The sequence below is a fragment of the Triturus cristatus genome, chromosome 2_1 (genome assembly GCF_964204655.1).
Source record: "Triturus cristatus chromosome 2_1, aTriCri1.1, whole genome shotgun sequence".
In the NCBI taxonomy this organism is placed as follows: domain Eukaryota; kingdom Metazoa; phylum Chordata; class Amphibia; order Caudata; family Salamandridae; genus Triturus; species Triturus cristatus.
Genome location: NC_140581.1, coordinates 726,898,622 through 726,913,158, shown reverse-complemented (window position 1 = coordinate 726,913,158; position 14,537 = coordinate 726,898,622). Strand labels below are relative to the sequence as shown.

Here is a 14,537-nt window from a genome sequence, read left to right as displayed (position 1 = left end):
AAAGCTGTCTCCAGTGATGTCCCTGCACCCCGGTGGCTGGATTGTGCTGATAGACACCTTCTCCAGTGCTGGCATGAGTCCCCTGTCCTGTCGCTCTTCTCCGTTCCATCATGCGCGCCTGTGGTGGTTGTCTGCCCTGTGGCGTTGTGCCACTGTTCTTTCTTCCTTTGCAGATTGGCGTCCTGCCACTCTCTCTTCCTCCTTCCGACCAGGTCCTCACTTGGATGTGGCGTCCTGCCACCTGTTTCATGTCTGCACCACATGGACATCTTGCTGTTCGCGTCCAATTCTTGGGATGGTCTTCACTTCTCTGCGGACCTGTCGCAGGTCTGTCCTGTCAGTAGGACTTGCTTCTTCCTCTTGTGGACCCTTCACGGCACCATCCCCTCCTCAGGGATTTCGCGGTGCTCCTCTTCTCTTCACTCGAGGGCGTCGTGCTTGCGCCTCGAGGCTGTGCCGTTGTGGCACTTGATCCTGCCTCCCTTTGGGCATGCTTGGCGGGGTTGGTCACCTCGAGTGACATGCTCCTTGCTTGCTGTGCGACGGTGGCATCCGGCCACGTGTCGCCTGATGTCGAAACGTATGTTGTGGTGGTGGCTTGTCAAGTGGGGTGTGCGACTCTCTTCTTGCCTGTTTTGGGTCATTGGCAACCCTGTCTTGAGGCAGTGTGAGGGAGGACACTGCTGTCTTTTGGCCCACTGCAGGGCTTTGCTGGTGCATGGAGATGTGCAAAATCTCCGTGCTGCCTTCAGCATTACTTTTCTTCAGAGAGGTCTCTGTCTCCTGGGCTGCTGCCCATGCTGTCAGGTCTGATGGGCGGCCCTCTATGTGCCTCTGACTTTGCGCTCACGATTGGTTCTCCATCATGGGTGTCCTCGGCTGGCAGTGGCGTTGGGCATCCACTGGTGGTGCTCGCTCTGTACCAGTCTTTCTTGTGATAATAGGTGGGGCAGTTGGCTGGAGGCTTTGCATTCTGGTTGCTACTGGTGTCATTGGCCCCTTGGTAGCGTCCTTGACTTGATGGCTTTGGGCTTCTTGTGGCTCTTTTTTTATTGTGTGAGTTTTCCAGTCCTTCTCCCATCCATGTGCCAAGGGCAGGAAACCACTAGGGGGTAAGTGCTGCCTTGCTGTTCTCGCTGGGTCAGTCTCTGTTTCATCTATGAGCGCAAGGTGTTCAAACTGCTGACTTGCAATCTATCTTTTGGGGAAAACGCAGGCTTGGAGTGTTGCTAGCGGACTGATTTTCCCATCCGCCAACTCTGTCCTGGAGGCAGCATTTGTATACTAATGTAAAATGCCTCTTTTAGAACAGTCTAGGGCTCTGTGTCCTTTAGAACCATGTAGGAAATGTGACTCCGACTTTCTATATTCAATCAGTCCTGCTGGGTTGCAGTGCAGGAGACTGGCCACTGGATAGCAGTGCAGTGTTTAAACTCACACGCCCCTGCAGTCTTCTCTGGAACTGCGGGCCTTGGCTTACACAGGAGACGAAGGTACCCGACCCTGTGCTGTTTTGGTGCGGTGTAGCAACTCAGGAGTTAGGTGGCGCTGCAATGACATTCTTGGTGCCACACCAGTTTTACTGTCTCTACGGAACAGTTGCCTCGGCACTTCCCCGAGCCGGCCGATGCCTCCACTTTCTGAGGTAAGAGGGAATGGGCTGGAGGTCTGCAGTTCGAGCTTCTTTTTTCTTTTTGTCCATTGGTGGAGGGCTGCAGCTATGGTGCGAGTGCTGGTTTGCGTGCCCTTCAGGCACTTCTTCCACGTCACTGCAGCTTTTGGGCAGACCACTTTGGGGCAGACGATGGTACAGTGGCACTGTAGCCACTCTCCCTCTCGTGGTTGCAGGTTCTTTTGCTGCTGCGGGTGCATCCACCTACCGGCCCCTCCTACCGGCTACAGCAGCTTCACCACATGCCACAATGGGTTTGCTCATGTGAGGGCCAGCGGAGCAACATGCGGCGCCAAACTCCTGTTGGTGCGGCCTCGGTCATCGCCTGCCTTGGGGTAGGTGCTGCCGCTTTACTATGCTTCAGGGAGGATGTAGGCAGGCGTGGGCAGCCTGCTGGAGTGCTGCGAAAGGGAGGTACGGCGGGGGGCAACTGCTTTACCATCTACCCCCAAACTGTTACTGGTAGCCCATTATCGCGCAGCTGGCCAGGTGGTGGAAGACAATTTGGTACGCACTGCAGGTACGGTGTGTCCTTTCTTGACGAAGCCTTAGGGACTTCATGCGGGTATTAGGATAGTTCATGTTTGCGGCAGAGCCCTTCTGGATCCGACAGCAGCAGCGGCTCTTCCAGGCGGAGTGGTGCCCGATCACGGCAAGTGCAGCCTCGATTCCTGCTTTGTGCCGGATGCAGGCAGTGCCTGTCTAGCTTTACAGGGCTGATGCGGTCTCAATCCTCCTGCCGGCCGAGAGTTTCACCCACAATCAAGGTTCCTGGATGGCTAGCCTCGTTGAACTCCGGTTGTCTGGAGTGTTGGGATCCACTCTGGTGGTACGATGCTCCTTTGCTGTCCTTGGTGATGATGCACCTGGATGATGATGACAAACAGTGATATTCCTTCAGTTGGGCAACAGGTGGCGATCTCTTGCCTTGGGTGACCTTGTAGAGTGAGGAGGACTGGAGAGACTTTGTGGCCACTTGCAGTTATCTTCCAGCAGCTGCACTTGCTAGGTGTGGTGCTATCGATACCAAGCAGCTGGTGACAGGTGAGAGGACAGTCGAAGCTCCTTGCACAAATATATGGGTGCACGGAGCACCACTGTACTTTTGCTGGGTTGCTGTTTAAGGACAATTCAGTAGCCCATGACAAGGAAAAATGCATTTGCTATGTTAAGATAACTACTTATATATTAATAACTATCTCTCAAAGTATGCCTTGGTAAAACCACAATGCAAAGTGTCTAATATGTAACAAATAAAAAAGTGTAACACTATATATTTTGAAAGTATGCCCTCACAGTGACTCAATGCCTAAAAGCTATTTCCATAAGTTGGTCTTTGGTGTGATTAAGATATTTATTTCCATCTTTGCTTGGGGAAATGCTAGAAACATAATTTAAATTTATTTCCCCTTTGAATTTTCAAAATCTGATTTAATTATGGAAACAGATTTTTGCGAACTTTATTGGAAAAGTAACTTTATAAAAATGTACTTACTCAGCCGAGGCCAGTCCTGGCTTGAAACCAGTTCTGTCACGTATTACCTCTCCAACACTGTAATATACACCATTTACTTGGAGAAGTAAAAACTCTGGCTCAGAAGATATTAGGATTCCTCTGAGATGGGGAAGAACAGCATGGTGTTAATTGCATGTGATCTAGCAGGGATTAGCCACCATGAAGGTGTGCAGCAGCAAGGCATAGCAAAGGCCAGCCTTACCTACTTTTGAATTTTCAATCCCAAATTGGGCTGATATGGTCTGTTCCTATACATTCCCACACCCTGAATGACCTTTTAGTTAAAAAAACATCAACAGAGAGCACCAGTTATGTCCTTGTCAGGTTTGATGAGAGCTCCTCTCATTAGCGGAGCAGCAAAAGAGCTGGAGAGATGCCTGCCTGATAGCAGAGGGGTTCTTTTATTCTGAAACATGGGCTAATCAGTGTTTATTTTATAGTAAAGAGAACAGGAAGTGTTGGAAAAGGAGACAGGGCACAGAGCAAGAAAGAGGATTTTAGGGTGAATATTATCCAATTATTAACTAGTGTAATGGATAAAACAGGCATCTCACCCTTTCAGACTTTTCTAGAAATGGGAAGACTTCATGAGATGAAACAGATCCATCTGGAAAAAAGAATATTGAACCAAAGCAGTAGCGGTCCGTGGAGGGAGTTCCGTGGGGCGGTGAGGCGGGAGGGGGAATGTAAACATCGGAATATGGATGAATGGAGGTAAGTACACATTTAAATAAATAAAACGAATTTCGTTGTGCGCGCTGCATCGCATTTTGCGATGCAGCGTGCGCAAAGCAATTCATTTTATATATTTAAATGTGTACTTACCTCCATTCATCCATATTCCGGTGTTTACATTCCCCCGCCCCACGGAACTCCCTCCACGGACCGCTACTGAACCAAAGTATATGCGACCTGCAAAATGACCTTGGTGGCAACGAATTCCAGCTTTGTCCCACTTGACACGTTTAGCACTGAAACCAATAGCTTCAATGGGAGCCTGATGACCTATCTGACTTCAAGGGACCCACATCGGCTACAGCAGTCAACTTTCCCAAACTTTAGGATTTTAACTTCCATTTCAGATTTTAAGTCAGTAGGTAAAAACTTTGACAGACACAACCCACTTGATTCATCTAACCTCCACTCCATCAAAGTGGGCTTGTAAGCACACTAATGTCCTGGTCAACCAAATAACTATTATTTTTAAATGTCGCTTGACTTTTTCTAGGCACCTTTCAGCTTAAAGCTTTAAAAACTGATATATTTGGTTCCTCTTAAACATTGTTAATGATTTTGCCACTGTTTTAGATATACACTTTTCTCTATTTTTCTAGTCATTGAGACTTAAATTGCGTTGCTGTCTTGCAAATTATGGGTATTGCTTGAACTTTACAAGTTTATCTGCCTGTGGCTATTGTCATAGATACCAGGGGTTGAGCAGGAACTCTCTAGGAAATGCTTCGGCCTAACCCGATTGTGTTTACTAATTGCTAGGGGCTACCCTCTCCCGAATTCATAACCCAATTTCTAACTGTTCGTCAATTTGTGATTTACATTTTAAAGGGTTTGATAGGCTATTGAAATGGAATGAAATGAAATGAAATAGAGTATTTGATATAGCGCACAGCTTCTCAAACTAGAGTGTCCTGGCGCGTGACAGTGGAAGGAAAGTGTGTGTAAAAGGACCCATTAGTTATTAAAAACCAGGTTTTTTAGGTTCTTCCTGAAGGAGAGTAGGTCTGTGGTTAGCCTCGAAGACACCGGGAGGCTATTCCACAATGAATTGGTGCACTTAGAAGTCATTTAATTTAAAAGGCAATACTGGGTGTGACTTAACATTTTGTCACATATAGGTGGCACGGATACAGTGTTCCTTCAGTGATTTGCTTATTGTTGGCATTTTTCATTGGATAAAATGTACCTAGATCCTCCACTGAATGAATGACCTAAGTGCAAGTGTTTTTAGAAACTTACACCCATTTTTCACAGTACGAGATTGCATCCCTCTGAATTGCTAGAGACAAAACTAAACTTTGGTTTCATATTCTGCTGACTGTTAAACACATTCTAAGCAATACTTCTGATGTAATGTTAGAAGATATCTAATGTAAAATAACAAGCTGTAATAAACACTAACAAAGGTGCAGAAATCATTTGAAGACAGATAAAGAAGTGACTTTGAAACACCTGTCGATTCACTGCACATGTTTTATCTGTCATCACTATCTTTGTTTAATGGGTCAATACAAGTTTTTCCACAATCTCTGTCTTCTGCAACCTTTTACTTGATTCATATTGGATTTGTATAAAAAGGGCGCTTAGACATTATTGATCAGACTGCACAGGCTTGCAACTATAATCTCTGTATTTCCACATTCTCTCTGTTGGCAGAAGGACTTGGTGTACATTCTGAAGCAAACATTACTAGAACAATTAACATGCATACAGCACCATAACATTACAAAACAATAATGGTCATCAAAGCTTATTTACTCTTTTAATATGCTACTGTGGTTTCTCCCACAAATTTAACATGCACTGTTTGTGTAAGTTAATATGTTTTGGTGAGCTTTGAACTGGATTTGCATAAAACATTATTTTCCATGTATAGGGTATGTTCATCTGACTTTACAAAATTAGATCTTAATTACCCTCTAATGAGAGAATGGTCATCTTGACAATTGAGTTAGAAATAATTTGTTTCCAATAAATACATGGGAACAAAGTTTGAAGTCAGCTTTTTCAGTGGTTAATTGGTTATATTAGGACAGTCTAGTATATTTGTGCTGTCAAAAATTGCAAGCACTTGTATACCAGTGTTTAAAAAGAAATTTCCAATGATTTGCTTTAAAATATTTTTTAAATTAGCAGGCGAAATGCATTAACCTGCTACTCAGAGTAGTTGTTGGAAAACTGTCCCATGGGTTATTTTGTGATTACATTTTTAGGTTGAATGTGCTAGACAGCATGAAACTTGCAATTGAATGTTTCTATTCTGTTCAGGATTAATATGTATATCTCTTCCCATTGATTGAAAGCTACACACACTACTCATCAAAAAGTCTTCAGCTGTGACTTGTGACTTCTACATTGTAGTCTGTCTGAGAACTTCTTACTAGTAACAACTATTAGCATGAGGATGGGCTTCGCTTCCTCAGAATAAAAAAAATTGACTTACTCAAGACACAATGCTAAAGTGCACATTCTCTCCTGAAAGCCAAACTGCACCTGCACTTCTTCAGTATGACAAAAGATGAACGTGTATGTGATTAAAGTAAATGTTATTAGTCAGAAATGGGTCTGGAGAAATGCTACCATTAAATCTTAACTATTTTCTTAAAGTCCTCCATCTCCTTTAGCAGCACTTCCTCTTTACCTTAGTGTCAAATTATCCAAGAGTTTTAATAGGGCAAACCCAAGCTGCCCGCAGGCAGGCCTTTTTTCATCTTCTAAGTCATTTGCTTATTCTAATGATCTGTCCACTCCCAGATAGCTAATCCTTGCTAAATTGTAATCAGTTAACACACCATTGGCCCCTCCTTGGTTCAGAGTCAGTCCATTGTCCTTTGAGTCAGGATTGTTAATTCTCCAAGCCAAGTAAGTGTTTTCTAGCTTTTGAAGTGTGATGAGTGGCAGAACTGGTTTTTAGCCAGTCTTGGCAAAGAGAGCCTAAAGCAGTGGTCTTCAAACTTTTTAATCCTGCGCTCTCTTTAAAAGCAAAGCAGGAAATAGGTTTCTAGCATATTTCAAGCCCATTTCTTTTTTTGTTTTGTTTAAACATTTTATTAGGCATTTCAATGAAATAAAACATATAATAAACAAATATATAGATAAGGCTAAAAGTGAAGAACATCACATTAAGGTCAGTTATCATGTATCCGTCCTTCATGAGAGAGAGGTATTCCTACCATTTAGGAGGTGTGGGCCATATTATAGTGTAGGTCAGGGAGAAGCATAATTGTCTGATTGGGAAATTTGGAATATTGGCTTTAATATTCCTGTGGACAGGAGGAAATTTACTTCTCATTTAGAAAGGGAAATAGTAGAGTAAAAGAGAGAGAACAGAGAAGAGGGGGTAAAGAGAGAAAGGAAAGGGGGGCAGTGGATCTGGATCGAGGGGTGGATGGTTGGGGTAGGATAGGGGCAGGAGAGGATATCCCAGAACTCAGTAAAGGTGGTGAGTTAGGTGGATTTGGATGTGAGCATCTAATGGGGACCAGAACAGTCTCGACTTATCATGATCAAAGTTTTGGATAAGGATGATGTTATCTGCACTTCTAAGGAAGAAAATCCAGGTCCACCAAGCGTGGTTAGAAATAGATTTGAAATCTTTCCAGTTGCAAAGAATCGTTTTTAAACCCAGTCCGACCAACAAGTCAAATAATCGTAGTTCTGTTGGGTTTAGTGATGGTGAGATGGGGAGGGCCCAGGGGCCGAAGGAAATTAACACTGGATCCAGTGCTATCTTGCAGTGGAAGATGTCATTAATAATGATGTTAATGTCTTCCTAGTACGACTGGAGCAGAGCACAATAAAAGATTATGTGGTCAAGATCGCCCACTTTTGAGGAGCAGTTTCAACATTTGTCTGAGTTCATATGTCCAATTTGCAGAGCTCAGCTAGGGTCCGAAAAGTTCTGTATAGTAACCAGCATTTGATATGGAGTATAATTGGAGATATCTTGAGCTTGGTGGCATGTTTTTAAATCAGTGACCAGTCATTATCAGTTAGGTGAGAGTAGCCTTCCTTAAGGCACACTTGTTTTGATATTTATGAATGGGGTTAGAGACCGATTCTTGGAGAATCTCTCAGATTTTTGAGGCTTGGTGAGTATGGATGGAGAGTGACACATGTTACTAAAGAACACTTGGGAGTGGAGGGTTTCTCAAATGTTGGTTGCAGTTAATCTCTGCTTTGAGTTTTAGAAAAGTATAGAATTCTTTATTAAAAATGCCTAAGGAGGCTTGTAGTAAGGAAAATGGGATGGGTTGATTACATCTTTGATGTATAGAATATTGTGGGATGACCAGTAGTGCCAATGGAGGGCTTCACTGTCAATTTTTCTTAATGGGTTGTGCGTAGGAGGAATGTTTGATACAGATCGAACAGTTCTTGTCCAGATGTCCAGATGCTTTACAACAAGCATTGTATCTCAAAGAATGTTTAAAGAGTGTTGTGGTTTAAAGAGATCCTTACAGATAGCTGCAAATGGCGTGAATGGACGAAAGAGGTCTATCTTGACTTTTGTACACAGGGGAGGTAGAAGTAGGGGGTTTGGACCAAACCAATGTATGGATTGTTTAAGCAGGAAAGTAATTTGAGCATACTGAAGTTGGTAGGCCGTCCATTCTCTTTGCTAAGTAATAGGATTTGGAAGCAATTCTAAGCTTTTTATTTTGCCGGATGACTTGAGTGGTGGACTTGTTTAGGTTTTTGAAGGAGTCCAATAGTTGAAGGCGGAACACACTGAGGATAAAGTTCACTTGTGGAGCAATTAGCATTTTGGTGCACTCTGGTCTGCCCCACCACATTATGTGTTTTGGGGACCAAGTATCGATCAGATCCTGGATCTTTTCCAGTAGGATGCTTTCAATAGTGTGTGGGATTTGTGGACAGATTTACTCAGATGTAGACCTAAGTATTTCAGGTCTCCTATTTATTTTTGGAGGTTATGCCATTTGAGGTGTGCGTCCTTTATAATTGATGGTGTGCAGGTGGAGTTTAGTGGAAAAACTTACGTTTTTCTTTGTTTAGTGTGTAGCCAGAGTCATAGGAATATGCATTAATTAATTTGAGGATTTCAGGGATAGCTTCTTCTGCATTTTCAAAGAAGATGAGGACTTTGTCTGCATAGGCTTCTACTTTGTGGACAGGGTTGTGAAAACTTTCTGATAGGAGAGGTTCTATGGCTAAGAGGAAATGTAGTTCTGTTCAAATCAGGGGGGGGAGGGAAAGGAAAGTTGAAGTCCATTTGGCTTCCATGGAATTATATCAATATCAAGAGGGAGAATGGACCACTTGTACCTGTGTAACCAGGGTCAATAGGTTTGCGGGTGTTCCTTAAAAAAAAACAACCCTCATACATGTACACAAGTTATGGGCGGTATATCTTGGTTCTCCGCCGTGGTTGCCGCAACGTGCATCTGCCCCTTTTTTGGTCCTAAAGAAAGCCCCTAGATCCTACTGGACAACAAGGCTGAAACATGTCGACCACCGATGAACCTAGGAGGGCGTAAGATTGGTAACTTGATCTATACACGCACCAGCACTGTTTTTACATTTTTTCACACCTCCATACCATTAAAGAGTCATGCTAAATGGTGGTGTATAGAATTTTAACCCACCTCACATGAGCACTGCACCCACTTTTTTCATTCCTGGGCACTACTGTAATACCAGTTGGGCTTCCTGCAGGTGGAGGTCAGCATACCTATGCTAAAAACCCAATGATGATCCTGCCACGTCACTGACAGGCGGAGAACCAAGATATACCGCCCATAACTTGTGTACATGTATGAGGGTTTTTTTAAGGAACATTCGCAAACATATTGACCCTGGTTACACAGGTACAAGTGGTCCATTCTCCCCCCTGATATTGATATAAGAGGAAATGTAGTCATGAGAGAGGAAATCCTTGCTTGGTCCCTTCGTAGAGTTTGACATTTTCAGAGAGTGAGCCATCGATCCTAACCTTGGCTGAGGGGTTATCATATAGTACAAACACCATTTGTTTGAAGGTGGCGCCAAGGTTGCATTTTAAGAATACTGTTTTAAAAAAAGGCCAGGAGAGTTTATCGAAGGCCTCTTTGGTGTCTAGAGCCATGGCCATCCCAAGGGAGCGAGCTGAGGAGGGGAGCATATATAATGCATTTATATGGTGTTAAATAGGCCAAGTAATGTGTTTCCATGCACATGTTTTAGTGGGAAGTACAGTCCCATCACTATTGCTTGGCAGTGATAAAGAGCACAGAGTCCTAGAGCCAATAAAGATAGGGTACAGAAAGAGGCAAAACAAATCTAGGGTGACCATGTTAAAAAGTCAGATATGGGACATTATTGAAAACCTGTATCAGTACCACAAGAGAGGGTAAATGAAACAAAATAACGCCTGTGTTGTCTGGTCAGCTGTTCATTGAATACAAATAGATTTGTAACACATTAGAGTTAATAGTTATGGTTTGGGTAGGATCCATGAGAACCTTAATCGATTTGTAATTACAAATTCTGTGAACATACACAATCTTTATGGCTTAAAATTTGTTATGATGCCCAAGAAAGGGTATTAAAGGCTGCAAAAGATCCAGCAACAGGCAGACAAAGCCCACATTGTGTGCTGTGAATATTATAAACTTATAAAATGAAAACATGCCCTGTTTAGATTCAAGGGCAATACAGTTGATGATTCCTATGCCCTTTGATTAAAACCTTTGTATCAACTTATCTCATAGTTCATTAAAATAATGAGTGAACAGACTCTCAGTTGGAGGTTGGCAGATGTGGGATATCCTAATAAAAGCAGCAGGTTTCAGATCTGACCGACTTAAACTACATTGCTGACCTTGGACTCTTAGGTGGACAGGGTATTGACTGCTTTTTTGTAGATGTATCGTATCCATCAAACTCTAAATCCATCCACCAAAGAAAATCAGTTATAACACTATCACACAATCTGCTTGGGTGTCAGATTGTGATAGATCACACTGGGCTTCAATCCAACAAGTGGGACAGCACATATGGCACCCATTGCCATTACACAGAGAAGCATCATCCCTTTGATTTTTTTTACAATAGGGAGAGTGGAGGTCTCTAAGAGCTGATGAGTGCTTGGACTCGGAAAAGAGTTCAAGTGTGGACTGCTGCCCCAGCCTAGGCCCTGTCCATCCTTTACACAAAAGGCATATTTATCAAACTTTGCATCGCTCCAACGCCGTGCTAGGGTGATGCAAAACCTCGATGAGATTTACAAAGCTGCAGAGGCCTCCCTGCATGACTTGGCAAATCTGAAATAATGCAAGGATGCACAAGACACTTCCTTGTGTTACTCTGACCCAAGGAGGTGTTCCATTGGTGGAGCATGGGTCTTTCCACTCATCCAGCCATGGATTCTGAAGCATTCCCAGATTCACCAATACTGATAGACCTTGGAATCAGTGAGAATGCTACACCTTCCCAGTGGAGGTATAATGAGAGGGAAATCTTTATTTCTCCTAGTTTGTTTCCTCTTTCTATGTGTGCAGCATTCTGCAATACACATAGAAAGAGGAAAAACTCTAGAGGATTCTTTTTGAGCAGGAGGTTGTCCCATCCTGCACAAAAACAATCCTGCTTGTAATGCAGGCCCCCTTGCAAAAGTGCATGTGTTTGGGATAGGTAGCAGTTAGTTCGTTAACACGGGCAGGGAGCAGGAATGTGCCTTATTATGTTGATAAATATGGCCCTGACGTTCTACAACAAAGTGACACTGTTTTTTTAGCTTTTTACTTTTCTGCATTTTTCGAAGGTGGATTATTGGTAAGGGTAAAGTGTGCACCTAGCAATAAGGCTGGCAACCCAATATAAGGTCCAGTCAAGGTGTTATTGCATTAGCTCCTGGCTCAACCCTCAGTAGCTTAATGCGAGCAGGCACGCTTAACTTAGGAGACAGGTGTGTGAAGCATTTAAAAAAAATAATACACTAAATAAGTAAGACACAACACATAAAATGACACCAAAATGACAAAACTCCAATAAAGGAAAGTGGAGATATGTGTTTTTAAAGAATAACAACTTTCTAGTGCTTAAAAACATATAGCACCAACTTGGGGCACCTGGTCATGCTTGACCGGGACAAAGTCAAAGTTTGAGGCCGACCACAATGGGTACACTAAGTGGGAGGCCCTGGTCAAAATTTTACCTTCGCACATAGAAACGTTTCTGGAGGAATTTCTCATTGTCTAGCGAGGCTCCTATTCAGGCCGGGATTTGGGCAGACAATGGCGGCTTTGCTCAGTGCCAGGCTCGGTGAAATCCTGAAAGTCTTGCTTTCCAGAGCTTTCAGTGGGACAAACCTGAAATCCAGGCTAGGTCGTGGTTCGACGTCGGTGGCCTGCCTCTCGTTGACAAGTTGGTCACCTTATGGAGCTTTTTCCAAAAGTTTCACCAAATGTCTCCAAAGGTCTACAACTTCTTCCTGAAGTTCCTTTTGAGGGCTCAAAGTGTCCAAAACACAAATCCAAGGGTCTAGTAGTTCTGAGATGGTCCTTGGAGGTTTCGGACTACAATTCAATTAGGGGAGAGGATGTGGCCTAACGGCTAGGGTGTTTGACCTCGAAGCTGGGGAACTGGGTTTGAGTCTTGGCAGTGACGCTCAACATCCTGTGATTCTGGATCTATCACTTAATTTCCCCATGCCTAACAAAAAAATAAAAAAGAATGTGTCTGTCTGTAACATAACTGGTGCTCATGTAAAGCGCTCTGATACCTTCGGGTCTAGTTCGCGCTACATAAAACTAAAAGAAAATAAAACTTCCAACAATGCACCTGGCCAAATCTTTAAAAGTCCACTGGACGAACTCCAGGCTGAGGACTTCTTGGGGGAGATAGTGCAGGTGAGCTCTGTTAACCTGTTTCTTTCAGGAAGTCCACTCCTTCATTTTTTCTGAAGTAAGTCCTCAGGGCTGTAGTTCCAAGTGTTCTGCAGGAGCAGTCCTTCAGAGTGCAATCCCCTGGTGCGCAGACCAGGGTTCCAGCAGGGCAGTTCTTCTCCTCGAAGCTTCAGGCAGCAGATCTGAGTTGCTATGAAACTCTCATATATTTATCAAATTTTCTGGGGCGACATGCAGGGAGCACCCGTAACCACTGGGGTACAGGGTGCTACCCAAAAGGATGACAGCTTCCTCCAAAGTGTGGCATATTCATGTCCCATAAAGCACTGCACTTTAAAATTCAACATGGAGATTTTCTCCTTGTGAGTAAGAGCTGGCTAAATCAACCCACTAGTGTGGCTCACTTCCCTTAACACTCTCTTTCAAGGCCTCCCGCCATTCCTGTAGCTGCCATCTGACTGGGGGTATAGGAGAAGGGGTTAGGCCTGGTTGGCATTCCTTTCTGTTCTGCTATCTTTGAAGCCTGGTTTGATTTACCCAGCCCCCTTCCTGGCCTGTTCTCTGCAGCTGCAAACCTCCCCCATCAGATAACATCTGCCTCTGCGCAGGCCACTTATCATCTCATCAAAGCAGTTTGACTAAGCCTGTTAAGGCTGGCCAATCAGGAGAGGCTACAAGAAAAATGGAAATGTCTCACAGAAAAGAAAGTTCTATAACTTCTCTTATGTATTAGTTATGATATATTGTGGCAAGTTGTTGGATTTATCAATACCCATCTTTTAAACCCTTGAAATATTATTTTAGCTCACTACTATTAATAGTTGCACTGTATTAAAGGATCCTCATGTTAACCTATTGAGCTCAAATGCTACAATGGAGGAAAACAAATTGGTAGTTGTTCCCTCACCAGGGCATATAAAACATATATTAAAATGTCTCTGCTTATTTTTACATGACACCATATCCTGGGGTCACCTAGGGTAGATTCTAGTGGTGACATATGTAAAAATAAGGTAGGTTAATACTTTGGAAGTTCTGTTATATCCAAAGTCGGATTTGCATGAAATTTCAATTTTAAAACAGCTTGCAAAGCAGGGCTGACATTTAAAATGACAGCAGGCAACACAGCAGTGCATCCTTAAGTGGCTTAAAGCTGCTCGGCTCTACACATACATGCCCTACCATATACTAGGGACTTACAGGTAGGTTGTCAGTGCACATAGCAATTGCACCTAATTACCATATAGCTTACCATATACCCTTTTAATCAGAGAACTGGCCCTGGCACAAGGTATTAGAGCCTAGGGCACAGTCAGGATCAGTTACCCCCAGTATCAGTTAACAAATAGGGGTGATCAAGGCAAAAGGGATGCCTTTCTCACATGCATGCTTCATTTTATTTTGGTTTTGAAGACTATCTAAGGCTTTGTTGTTGTTCACTATGTGTGTTCCAAAAGATGGACCAGGGTGGGATGTAATAAGTAAATGCTGTGTGGATTGCTACTTTGGCATAAGTGTTAGAAATGACCATCTTTTGCATGCTGTCCTTCCATAGTTTTTGCCTAATCTGTTTTGATGGCTTGATAACTTTGTGCAGTTAATCTCTGCTAACCTAAAGGGAAGTGCTTGTGCTCTCCCTTTAAAAAGGGAAGAGGTGTGGCACAGCAGCCAGGGCCCCTGACGCTCAAACGCGGGGGCTCATTGTTCGATCGCCGGTGGCAGATCAGCTCAGCACCATGTGACTCTGGGCAATAGCTTGCTTAAT

At 43.5% G+C, this 14,537-nt stretch overlaps 1 protein-coding gene across 1 annotated transcript in view; it reads right to left on the bottom strand.

The window, feature by feature from the left end:
* Positions 1–14,537, bottom strand: part of PRR16 (proline rich 16) — a 1,148,678-nt gene that overhangs the window by 736,097 nt on the left and 398,044 nt on the right. The gene's annotated exons all lie outside the window — the stretch shown is intronic.